Raw genomic sequence first — 12296 nt, 5'->3', positions numbered from 1 at the left:
GGGAGGAGGAAATACAGGATAAGGAAGGTAAATGAGCTATAATTAATGCACAAATTATAATGTTTATCTTCTAGAGGATGGAGTCCCTGTTTTCTGCCAGTTGGTTATTTAGCCTGTATGCACTTACACTTGGATCCCTTCCTCCCCTACCCAGCTTTTTTTTATGTAGGCTTGAGTGAAATGTAGGGCTTGACAGGACTGGTGATAAGAGAATTCCTGGCAATCCTTTCTGCTTTTCAGTGTTGGGAGCGCAGAGAGCCAAACTTCAGAAGAGTTTTGGCTGGAAAACACAGGAAAGGGGCAGATTAGGATTCACTAAAATTTTTGCATTAGGTATGCAAGTCAGCAGGGATCTACAGGCAGGTAATCCTTAATTCTGGGCTTTGTGATGCAGTAATGAGCAATCCAGCTCTTATCTGATGCTGCTGTTATTCTGATCTAGTTTACAGTAAGCAGTTTACCCCCTGAAATTTGGCTTCCTTTCTCTTATTGCACCTCATATGCATAAGATTTCCACTGTACTTGTGTTTTCCTGAGGGCACCAATCCAAATGAGTTCATGTCTACGCTGAACTACTTCCTCCTCACAGAATAATCACGAACCCAACTTAGCAAGCAAATAAGGCAGGGAGAGGTGCTTAATGGATCCCTTTTACAGACAGTAATCACGGAGGTGGTTCTGAGTGGAGGAATGCCAATCAGCCCCAGCACGAAACATCTCTCCAAATTCTCTTCATTGTATTCCTCTGACTTCTTAAAGCTGTTGCTGGATGAGGATGAGAACAAGAGTGGGAGTGAGAAGTTGGTAAAAAAAACCACAGTTCTGGAAGCAAATTTTCAAAATGACAGCAATGATGAAAAACTGAGCAGGTCAGTTTTTCTTTTGCTTGTGCTCAGATCAGGTATTTGGTTGTTAATCACAGTTTGTTTATATTTATATTGACCCAGCCTGCTCAAAGTAGTGTTTAAACAGCTCTGGGTAGATTCTGCTGAGCAGCACCTTGTGGGGTTTGCACACCAGCCTTTTCAAAAGATAAACATCCATTTTCATTTGTCCATGAAAACATTTGTACCCTGTCTAACATCTGACTGAATGAGGTGAGTTGGACATAATCTGGTCTCGGTGTGTCCACCATCACTTCAGGCTCTGTTAACATCTACATAAGTATGGAACAAATCTCTGTAACCTCAAATTTTGCTCTGTTTTCTGTATGTTATTGCACTTATATATATATATATTCTTGGAGTTGTCTTCAAGCCTAAGTGCTTTAGACCACGAGTTATGTGCTTATAACTCAGCACCCTCTGTGCTGTAGGGGCTGGGGCACTGACAGCATGCAGCATCTCTGCTCTCTGAGGAGCTGTGGAGGGCGGCCTCAAAACTTGCCCATGTAAGTTTATTGCCCAGTTTTCATTTTCAGGTCAGCAGTCTGGTATGTGGTAGGATCACTGAGGCCTGGCAAGTGTGACTCAGCTCTGAACTGGATGGGAACGGCAGGTTTGTGCTGGCTCAAAGGGAATTCATTCATCCCTGAAGGACAACGAACACATGGGATCTCTGCTTTTGGGGTCTCTCCTGTTGCTGTTTGTCACGTTCTGAAAAGTTACTGATCTTAGGTGAAGTCCTTCTGTTCGTCTTACCTGCTTGCTTCTGAGAGGGGGGATTTATATGAATACATTCTGCATTTCTTGTCAGAAATAAATCAAGATAGAAATTTGCACCATGTCAAATTTTATGTAGAATTCCAATCAGTCTTCTAATTTCTGGGCTCCTTGGCTTACCTCTGCTTGTTCAACCTGTGTCAGTACAGTTTTTCCTGCTAAGCTCCCCATCTAAATAAATCCATCTTTCTTGCTTTGTCATCATGTCTTTGTTCCCTCTGTCCCATGTTGTCTCATCTGTTGGTAGAGACTGAGTGCTTGCCTCACCAGTAAACCTCAGGGTTTTCTGAGAAACAGAAACACCTCTTTGGATTCACTGGAATGAATGGATCCCTCTAGCAGATGGATTTTGACTCCCTCAGACAGAGTAGTCTTAAGGTACTTCATTTTGTGGCTTGATGTTCAGTGACAGACCCGCAGACTATGGAGGAAAGAGAGTTTGGAGAGTGTTCACTGGCAATTCACCTGAGAGATCAGCTTTAAAAAAAATTTACAAAATCACTTCTATCAGGGCCTGATTCAAACTGTTTCAAACAGTGGAGTAAGTGGGAGAAAAAAAATGCTGGGCTTCAAAACAAGCTGTAAACTTTCTGATTTTGGAAAGTTTCTACTGTCACCGTCGTTGTAATATCTTTAATCAAAACTGCCCTGAACAGATTTGGAGAGAGTTTCTACAGGGGTTAGGAAAAAATCCCCAAACATCTCCTGATAGCTTTTAAAGCCAGGAGCTGCAGCTTAGTATTTGTTGTGGCTGTATTTTTGTGTCCTTTTCCCCTCTTCCTCCATCCCTCCAGCTAAATTTTGGCCGAGTTCCGCAATGCGAGGAGGTTGTACGTGATTCATTTGTGTTTCCTTGTGTACCTGAAATGTGTCATCTGTTTTTTCTCCACTACTCCTACCGCTGCCACTGATATTCCTCCTCTTCCAGGAAAGTCAATTATCTCATGACAGTCTGAATTTTGTCTTTTTTGGGGACAGCACATGCACGTTGTGCCGGCAGATCAGCAGGAGCCCCTTGTGTGATGAGTGTTTGAACTGCGTGGAAGGAGGTCACGAATTTTGAGAACACACAACCTTTCATTTGTGCAATAAATTTGTAACTTCAGAAAACATCATCCTGCAAGTAATTTCTTCCTTGTTTTCTTACCTGTAAGATCATTCCGGTTCTTAATATTTTGTGCTCTTACTTTCCAGGTATCCTGTAACATTAGAGAGTTAGCTGTTGTGATAGAGCTGGAGGTAGTTGTGGGATTTATGTCCGGTCTTTTTGCTAAGTAGGGAGCCTGGCATCTCTCTCGATGGAAATCAAACCTGAAAGCTCACCTCTGAGTTGAGGTGAGATTAAAAATATCCACTTTTAGACCAAATTTTACTGAGATTTGAAATATTCTTTAGCAATACTTTTGAAGAAAATAGAAGCATGTTTGTGTACCTAGAGACCTGTTGTGTTTTATTTCATTTCCAAAATCTGCATCCTGGTTTGCACTTCTTACTGTCCCATATTCAAGCACGTACAAATGATTTTTTTAAAAAAGGGGGGGGGTGGCTGCAGGAAATTCCCACTACAGACATTACAAAAGCTTTCAGGTAAGCAACTGCCAAGGTATGAAATAATAGGGTGAGATGAAGGAACAAATGACCCCTTAGTTTGATGGGTATCTTATTTAGGCACAGTGGGAAGTGAGGGAATTTTTTTTTTTTTAATAGTTGTAAAACCAAAGGAAAATTGCCTTTTTCTTTCCTTTCAATCTTTCCGGTACGTGAGGAAGGAGACTTTTGCTTTAGACTTAGGTTTGGCAGCTGCCCAAGAGATCTGAAAGTTTCATCTTAAAGCAAAAATAAATGCAGAGAGGCCAGTAAACTGTTGCTTTTCTTAAACCTGTCCTGCATGGTTTTGATACCCTCCCGGGTGATCAGCAGTAGTGATGCTCGGATGAAGATAATGATGAGTATCACTATCAAGACAGTATAAACATAAGCCATGCTTTGTGATACCTAGAAATTGGATGACTTTCAAGAGAGATGAGTTTTGTTTGTGCCCTTCAGATTTCAGAGGGGTTCCTTGTTGGAATTAGTCTGGGAATTTGTTCTTGTTATTAGAGCTGTCATCTGTTCTCCATATAAATATAACCTGGATTGTTCTAAAGTAAACTCAAGGAAGAGCTGTATTGGTTCTAACCAAGGCTAGATTGGTCCTCAAGCCCTCAGAGGAAGAATAAAATGCTTCTCGTAGCTCATGAGAGCCTTTAATCATTAGAAGCTGCTTCTAGACCATGGTGGTTAGTGACAAGCAACAAGATCATCTTCCAGGAATTTGTCTTTTTTTTTTTCTTGTCTTTTTTTTTTTTTTCTTTTTAAACCTTCACTGGCAAAGAACTTTGCAACATAATTATGTGCTATATGAACATTCTGTATTTGGCGCTTCGAGAATGGGAAAATCAGCTCCCTCCTCCCCACCTTGCAGTTTGGAGTGGACATAAGTGCTAACCCCTCTACCCTTATCAAAGCCTGTAAATTGTGCCTAAAAGGTTGAAAAATTTACTTGTGGCGTGGCAACTTGGCTTTTGAGCCAAACACTTTATTTCTGCCAGACCTGTGGGAACAGTGTGAGACTACAAAGTATGTACAGGGTGCTACCCCTGATCTCCTGCACGGTCTGTGCCTACTCAGTAACAACCTGCAGTGCTGCTGATTACTCTTCCCAGAGGAAAATGAGATTCCAGGGAGGTGTTGCCCCCCCTGAATCCACAGGGCGTATGGGTTTAGCACGAGGGTTACCCTTGTTATCTTTTCAGAATGGACCATCCCCAGTGGGTGTTGCTGGTACAGCCATCAGTGATACAACTTAAACCTGATGCCCTTGTGATCTCTTAGTAACAAAGTATAACAGGAAAAATTGAAGTTTTATGTGTGGTTACATGATGCATCCAACGGGGTGTTTTTCCTCCATGAGGTGTACCTTGACATGTGATACATGCCAGCAGTTCTTATTCAATGCTGATTATCCATTTGTTCTGCTCTAGCTTCCTGATTTTTAATTCCTGTGCTTTCTTGCTCACAGGAAAGCAAGATGAACCATTTTAGCTATAAGTGAAAGAATATTAAGTGTGAGAAAATGGGGTTCAGAGCTGCTGGAAAGTTAATGCCACAGTGGGGGGTTATAGAGGGGTTTTCTTTGAACTCTAATTGAAGCATCTCAGAATTTTTCAAAACTACTCACGTTTGATTTAGGTTTGGAACTGACTTCCTACTATTTGCTACACCAAATCACATTTGCTTATGCCAGAATTTGTTATATTTCCCAGCTCTCTTCTGTGTTGCCTGAGCCATCCTGTGTGATGGAGTTGCAGCTGCCTGCTAGAAAGTAAAGTGAAATATGCGTCTGTGTCTTGGGAGAAGGAACTGGCATCGACCCAAGGCACTAAATCTCAGATGAGGCTTGTTCCTTTATTCCACTTCTCAGGCAGTTCCAGCACATGGGAGGGCCCTCTCATTCCTGCATGCGCTTTTTCCCTACTCTGAGTGTGTTTTAGGGCAGGAGAGAAAATGGATGTCCTGGTCTGTGCACAGTTGAGTGGTTAAGACTGTAATATCCATTCCTGGATTTGTTTTTGCTTGTTCTCAGGTGATCTCTTCAGGATTTTCCCTACTTTAGGATGTTTGTTGCATGTAGCTGGTGTTTAATGCTAGAGAGATCTGAATCATTCGCTCAGGGTAATTGATACTGACCTAATTACACAGATGAGTTTTGCACTGAAGTTTTTAATGGTACTTAATAATTAGAAGAGTTCTTCATTCCCCACATCTGTGATTCAGTCTTTTGCCTTTCGTGCCTCCAAACAACAAAGGCACTCGATGAAATTATCTCCCTGTTTATTTTGTGTTGGGCAACTCTCCGAGGCCCTGTGCCTCCTGCCCAGAGAAGCAACGGGAGTTGCTGCAGTTTAACCTCTCCATGGAGAGAACTGTGGTTGGATTCAGCGACGCTCTATTGTCCCTCATCTAAACCAGGAGAGGATATGGATGAACTCTGATCTCTGCAGGAGACTGCAGGGGTCAAACGGGGATAGGGAGACACTCAGACCACAGCTGTGTCCATGGCTGTTGTGCACAGCGCAGCTGTTTGTTCAAGAAATCCTTAAGCCACATTTGCTACACTGGGATTTATTCTAGAGAAGATACATCTTTGTGTCCTACTTACATCCATCCCCAAAGTGTCTGTCTGGAGAGGAAGCTCTTGCATAACCTGGTAGGGTTGCTCTTTACCCTCCTAACTGATGAACGTGCGGGGTTGTGTCCTGAGGTGCTGCAGTAAACAGGAGAAGCCCAAACGATAAAGTCATCACCTCTCCCAGTTTCACCAGGCTCAGAAAAGGGGTTAGAGGCCAGCATGGTGTCAGACCTACATCACTCCTGTAATGAAACAGTTGTGCACTTCCACCAGCAATCCAGCGGGGTGGGAATGCAGCTGGAGCGCTATGGTTGGCTGGGCCTTGCCAGAATGACTTCCTATGCTCCTCTGCAGGGGAGAAGGGGAAGGAGGGGGGATAAACACAGATAAAAAAGCCTGGCGTGGGAGTGTTTTTTGTAAATGAAGGGTCTGCCCTTCACTGAGGGGCAGCCAAGGTCATCAGAGCTGGAAGGATTTCATAGCTGACAGCAAACCTGGCAGAAACCTCGGCCCGCTCCTGCATCCCAACAGAACACCCGATGAAAATGCTGGTGCAAAACTGATGCACAGAAATATTTGGGAGACTTCCCCCCCCCCCCCGGTCTGTATCTTGTGAAGCACAGTGGTTTCAAAAACACCATGGATAGCTTATTTCTAGAGACATGTTTACACCTTGCATATCTCTGGGGGCTAAACAGACACCAGAGCACCCATGTTGGTGTAGTTCTGTGAGAGTGAGCAGAAAAACATGGTGCTTCAGGGATGATGTTATTGTTTCTATCCCCAGAAGGGAGAAGTGTGAAAGGAAAGGGCCCAAATTATGCAAAAGAAAACAACCACCATTTCATTTAGTCACCCAGCATTTGCTTGAATAAACTAGTGCTGCTTTAACATTATATTAAACATCTCTCCCACCTACTGATTTATAAATTCCCCCTGAGTTTCTTCCTTTTACTTTTGTTCTGTTCTGAATATCACAGTGTCTGGAATTTGTCTTTTATAATGATCTATAGCATGGCATGATGCCAGCCTCTACTCCAGGGAATTTTTGTTCATGTTAAGATTTGAAAATATTTTTAAACATACACTTGGAGGAAAAAAGTTTGGTATTTAAGAAACAGGATAAAGAGTTAGAAGAGCTCAAGTGCTCTTACCAGCTGTGTCATATCCTCCAAGGCTGCCATTTTTTGGGGCAAAAAAATGAAAACTGCGTTCTGTAACTCAGCTCCAGGATGTTTCCACACTGACTTGTGGAGCTGCTGCAGAGGAAAAGAGCATCTGAGATGTGCTACATAAATATAGATAATAACTCAGTGAACACTTTTTGTCCCTAACCTCTTGGGCACATGTTGGTACCTGGTGTGAGAGCAAATATTTGAGAGAGGCATAGTTTTGAGAAGAGCCAAATGGTCTGTAACAGAAATTAGACCTCTGTTATTTGGACAGTCCTCCTCACCCACCATGTTTGGTCCCAAGCAGGTGAGCATAAGACAGTTTCTTGCAGGAACCAACATGATCTACAACATGTTCACACTGAACTGGAGGTGAACAGTGGGATAGGACAGCTTGCTCAGGAGGGGAAGTTTCTCAGGGTGGTGGTGACGAGGACATGGGCAGCCTGGGGGAAGTTCAGAAGGAGCTGTAGGAGGCCAAGTGAAATGGGAGGTAGATGGGAAGGAGGAGGGGTGGAAGGTGACATGGTGAGGCAATAGGTGTTACCTGTTGCTGCTCTGGAGCTGGATCTTGGGCTTGCTGTAGGTAGGCTGGGAAGTGGTCAGAGCCAATTGCATGCCAAACGTGGTAAGGAAAGGGATAGAGTAAATCCATGGTCCATCCATATTTTCAATACGCACATGGTTTGGGTTTCCTCATCTAAAAAGGACAGAAGAGAGCTGCAAAAGGTGCAGAGGGAGACCACAACGATCCACGTGTAGCAGCTTCAGTCTGTGTGAGGTATTAGTCTTGGATTTAGAAAGAAATGACTGAAGAAGGGCGTGAGAGGGGATTACACAATCATGAGTATCCTGGAGAAGCAGGAAGCAAGGAGGGTCTTCAACAGGAGCCAGCCAGAGCCACAAGAAAAAATGATGGGTTTTTTACACATAGCAGGGACTGGATTAATGGAGTAACCAGCCTGAGGAGTTTTGGGTGTTAAACATATATATGGGCTCAAGGGAAAACCGGGCAAGTACTTGAAAAAGGGAGTCAATGTCAGGAATGCAGTATTTGTGTGGCAGGTGTCCCTGAGCAGAAATCACACCTGGCTTAAAAGACACCTCAGCTGAAACCCACTGGAGGGAGGGGCAAATAACTTATGTAGTCATCTTCTTATTGCTCTTCCCTGTTCCTTTGTTCATAACTGCTGTTGGAGGTGCAGACAGGGCTGGGTGGACCATTGGCCTGACCTGGTGGCGATTCTGATGTTCACCTTTAGCAGTGTTGTCAGGAGCCAGCCCAAAAAATCTTTGTTTCCTTAATATACAGAATTTCTAGCAATTGTCTGTAGTATAACATGCAAGAACATCAACTCTATAATAACTTCACAGAAGATAATTATTTTCCTCATTTTCACAACAAGCCATTGCATGTAGGCAGCAGTCATTTACTTTGTACTCTCCGTTGCTGTCGAATATGCTGAGTTGGAAGGGACCATCAGGATCATTGAACCCAACATCCCAAGAATCCCACCAAGTGCCTGAGAATGTTGTCCAAATGCTTCTTGAACTCTGTCAGGCTTGGTGCTGTGACCACTTCCCTGGGGAGCCTGTTCCAGTGCCCAGCCACCCTCTGGGTGAGAAACATTTTCCTGATATCCCGTGTAAACCTCTCCTGACTCAGTTTCATGCTATTTCCTCGAGTCCTGTCACTGGTCACAAGAGTGAAGAGATCAGTGCCTGCCCCTCCACTTCCCCTCATGAGGATGCTGTAAGTGCAATGAGGTCTCCCCTTGGTCTCCTCCAGGCTGAACAAACCGAGTGACCTCGGCTGCTCCTCATAAGGCTTCTCCTCCAGACCCTTCACCATCTTCAGGGCCCTCCTTTGGACACTCTCTAATAGATTAATGTCTTTTTTATATTTTGGTGCCCAAAACTGCACACAGGACTCGAGATGAGGCTGCCTCAGTGCAGAGCAGAGCAGGACAAAACAATTGGGCTGTCCTTTGACCGGCTGTCATGAAGCTCCCCAGAGTGACAGTCCTAAAGCAAAGGCTTTTGAAGCAAGAGTAACTCTGGCTCTGCAGACAACTTGCCAACTTCGTGAGTGAGATGAAGTGAGCAGAGAAGGAGAGGAAGCTGGTGTCACTCAGTGGTGGCTTTGCTCAGTGCTTATATTTCTACTATTAACCAAATAGTTGAGCATTACATCGGTAATGCTTTGGTTTTCATTCCTTCCTTCCACTGTACACTTGGGGAAAGTAGTAAATGCCATTTCTCAGCTGGTTTTGTTGGCTGTGTAACCACCTGGGAAGGAAAGGCCACTTGGAATGGGGAGGTGTTTTGCTCTGGTGCCTGATGGGATGGGTTGAGATGGGATGGGATGGGATGGGCAAGCTGCCCTCCCCCACAGCAACACTTCTCACTTCTCACACGGGCTTCCACTGCTCTGTCCATCCGTGTCCATATTCACTGTGGAGTGCCTGCTGGTCTGGATGGTGATGTTTGGGCTTGGGCAGACACCCCAGCTTACACTCACTTCACATCATAGATGAGCCTTCATTGGAATGAGTGCCTGCTCAATGAGGAAAGTTAAGATGGGTTTGTCTTCTGTAGCTGTACAATACAAACCCAGCTGAGGATGAGCCACCAGCGTGGGGAGGCCAGCAAGGAGGGACCTGGCAGAGAAACCAGCCTGGGAGAGCGAGAGAAGGCTGGGAGTGAAGAGGTTTGTGTGATATAAAGTGTATCTCTCTTGCTAGAGGATTTTACAGCGTGGCTGGAGGCAAGGGAAGGTATTTAAGTCTGTTCGAGGTAACCTGAGTGCTCTATGCTGAGTTTTTTGCAGATGTGTTCAGATACAGGTTGTCTTCCAAACCAGTGCTACCCTGACTGAGCACTTACATGGGAGGGACATGGTCCTCAAGTGCTTGTGCAGTGGCAGCCAGGGGTTTTGCCTGGCAGCTCCCATCCTGGTGGAGCTGGGAGCTGATTCAGGCTGGTGGGGCAGGAACAGGCACTGTAGGCTTTGATCCCCACCAAAGCCAGGGTGATGTGGGCAAAACAAAGCCTCAGGGGGGCTTTAAGTCTCAAAGAACACATTTGAATAAATTATTTCAACATCTGACTGTTCCTAAACCCTCCCCCTCCAACCAATGGTGTCAGTAAAGTTTGGATTTGAGACTGAAAGTCTTTACATATAAAGAAAATTCCTATCTTCTGATTTTGCTCTATTAGGGCAAAATGCTGCACAGACAATGCTATTTACAGGCGTGAGGCAGCTGCTTTTCATTAGGATCCTTTGCCATAAGCCTGGCTGTCAAACTACTTCTGCAATTAAAGAAAGACTATCTCAGCCCCTCTGCTCCATGGCCAGCAGGCTGCCAGGGCAACAGTGGCAGTGGGTGAACCATTTTCATCCAGATCAAGGCTGGTGACCCCAAAGCCTTGTACCCCAAAGCCTTGTACAAATAAGCTCCACAACACCCAGCTAAGCACAAATGATCCAGCTGGGGGGATTTTTGATGGCTGCTGGTGGCTAAGAAACACCAGCCAGTGTCACCAGGGGACGTAAGGTCCTGTTCCACGGCAAAGAGACCTATTTGTTGAAAATACATATAAATGAATTACCAGATGAATTGGGTCCTGCAGAGTTACATCTCTTGCACAAGGTCCTCCCTGGTGCAGTGTGGGTGGCTGATAGGAGCAGACTCCCCTGTGGCAGCAGAGGCACTCACAGCCCAATAGTTTCAGACGGACCCAAAGAAGTGGCGACCAAGCTACCATTTGACAAATCCCCTTTCCAAGCATACCTCTTACTGACTTCTTTAAAATTTAATTTTAATTTTCAGAGCCATGAAGGGCTGCAATATTTGCTCAGCCTATTTTTTTTAACCAACCATCATTCTGGTTTACTGCAGGTGGGATTTTTCTCCTTGGCTTATGAGTTGCCATGGCTGCTGGCAGTTGTTCAGCTAATGCAAGCTGTTGTTCAACTGGGTTTTTGCTCCCAAGCTCCTTCCCAGCCCATCCAGCCAAGAGAGTGGGGAAGTATCACACACGGACACAGGCCAGCTCTTTGGCGTGACTGCTGCTTCTAACATCTGGATTCCTTCATGTGAGCTCATTAGCCAGAAGTAAAAGAGAGTTCAGGCTGAAGGGAGATGAATTTCCCTTTAGATAGCTCTTTTAGTCTGTTCTTTGAGGACATTCATCTTACTGGCGTAGTCATTTGAACATCCAGCTGGAGGAATCGGATGTGTTTCTGATCTTCTCTCAAAGAGTTGATGGCTGCTGCCAGCATGGACCCAGTCATCACCCCTGTGAGCCTGCACAAACCATCTGGAATTTAGACCTTTCAGGCTGAGCTCATGTCTGCCCCAAAATCAGGCAGGGTTTTGCCACAGGCTTTGTTGTATAGCCTCACTACCTGCAATAGGCTCTTCTGAGCAGCCCATTCCCCGAGGGACTTCCACCAAAATATCTGGCTTTTTTCTGAATCTGGAGGCATCATGGCTCCTATCTGGATGATTTTGAAAGAGGTGCTGCCAGGCACAATATTTGGGAGCCCTTTGGTCCCTGCACAGAGCAGTAAAAAAAATCCATCTCTTTTATTGCCTTTGCTGCTGTGATCCTCCAGTGGCTTCATGGCGTGAATGCACAGAGCAGAGTTTCCTGCAGCCTTTCAGAGCTAGGATTCATCCTCATTTTTATGATTTGTTTGTTGGATTTTCAACGTTTGTCTTCACTTCTCCTCTGTGTGAGAGTCTTTAGCAAGAGCAGGAAGTGGTAGCTCTGTACCAGGCATCATGCTCCAGAACCACGTGCAAGTAGTGGCATTAGAGGAAAAAGTGGTGGTGTGTTCTCAAGTCAAACTTCAACACTGTTTCCTAGACCACTTCCTGGCTACATCATCCTCACAGCACCGGTTTCTTTGCTAGCACCATGGGGGATTTCCCTGCAATCCCTGCTGCCTTCCTCCAGCACGTTTCGGTCCCAGATTTGGTAGGTGCCCAGTGAAGTCAGCAGCAGCACGTTGGAATTGAAACCTTTTCCCATGCTGAGAGTTGCAAGGCAACGGTGCTGCCAGACTCCTGGAGTAGCTACTGACTGTGGTGGGGCTGAGGGAGAGGGGAAGAGAGGGGTTTGTCAGCTTAGACAAAGTATGTTTGAATGCATCTGGTGTGGGCAAGCACCACGTGTTGGCTCACTGACTCTGGCCACGCATGTCTGCATGTGGAGCAATGAACATCCCCAGCAGAACTCACCACCAGCCCTTGGGCACCACCACCAGCCTTCAGGCACTGCCAC

Source organism: Pipra filicauda, unplaced genomic scaffold (assembly GCF_003945595.2).
Source record: "Pipra filicauda isolate LSUMZ 115617 unplaced genomic scaffold, ASM394559v2 scaffold109_size3271384_pilon, whole genome shotgun sequence".
Taxonomy (NCBI): domain Eukaryota; kingdom Metazoa; phylum Chordata; class Aves; order Passeriformes; family Pipridae; genus Pipra; species Pipra filicauda.
The sequence above is the reverse complement of the archived record's forward strand: the minus strand, read 5'-3'. Positions refer to the sequence as shown.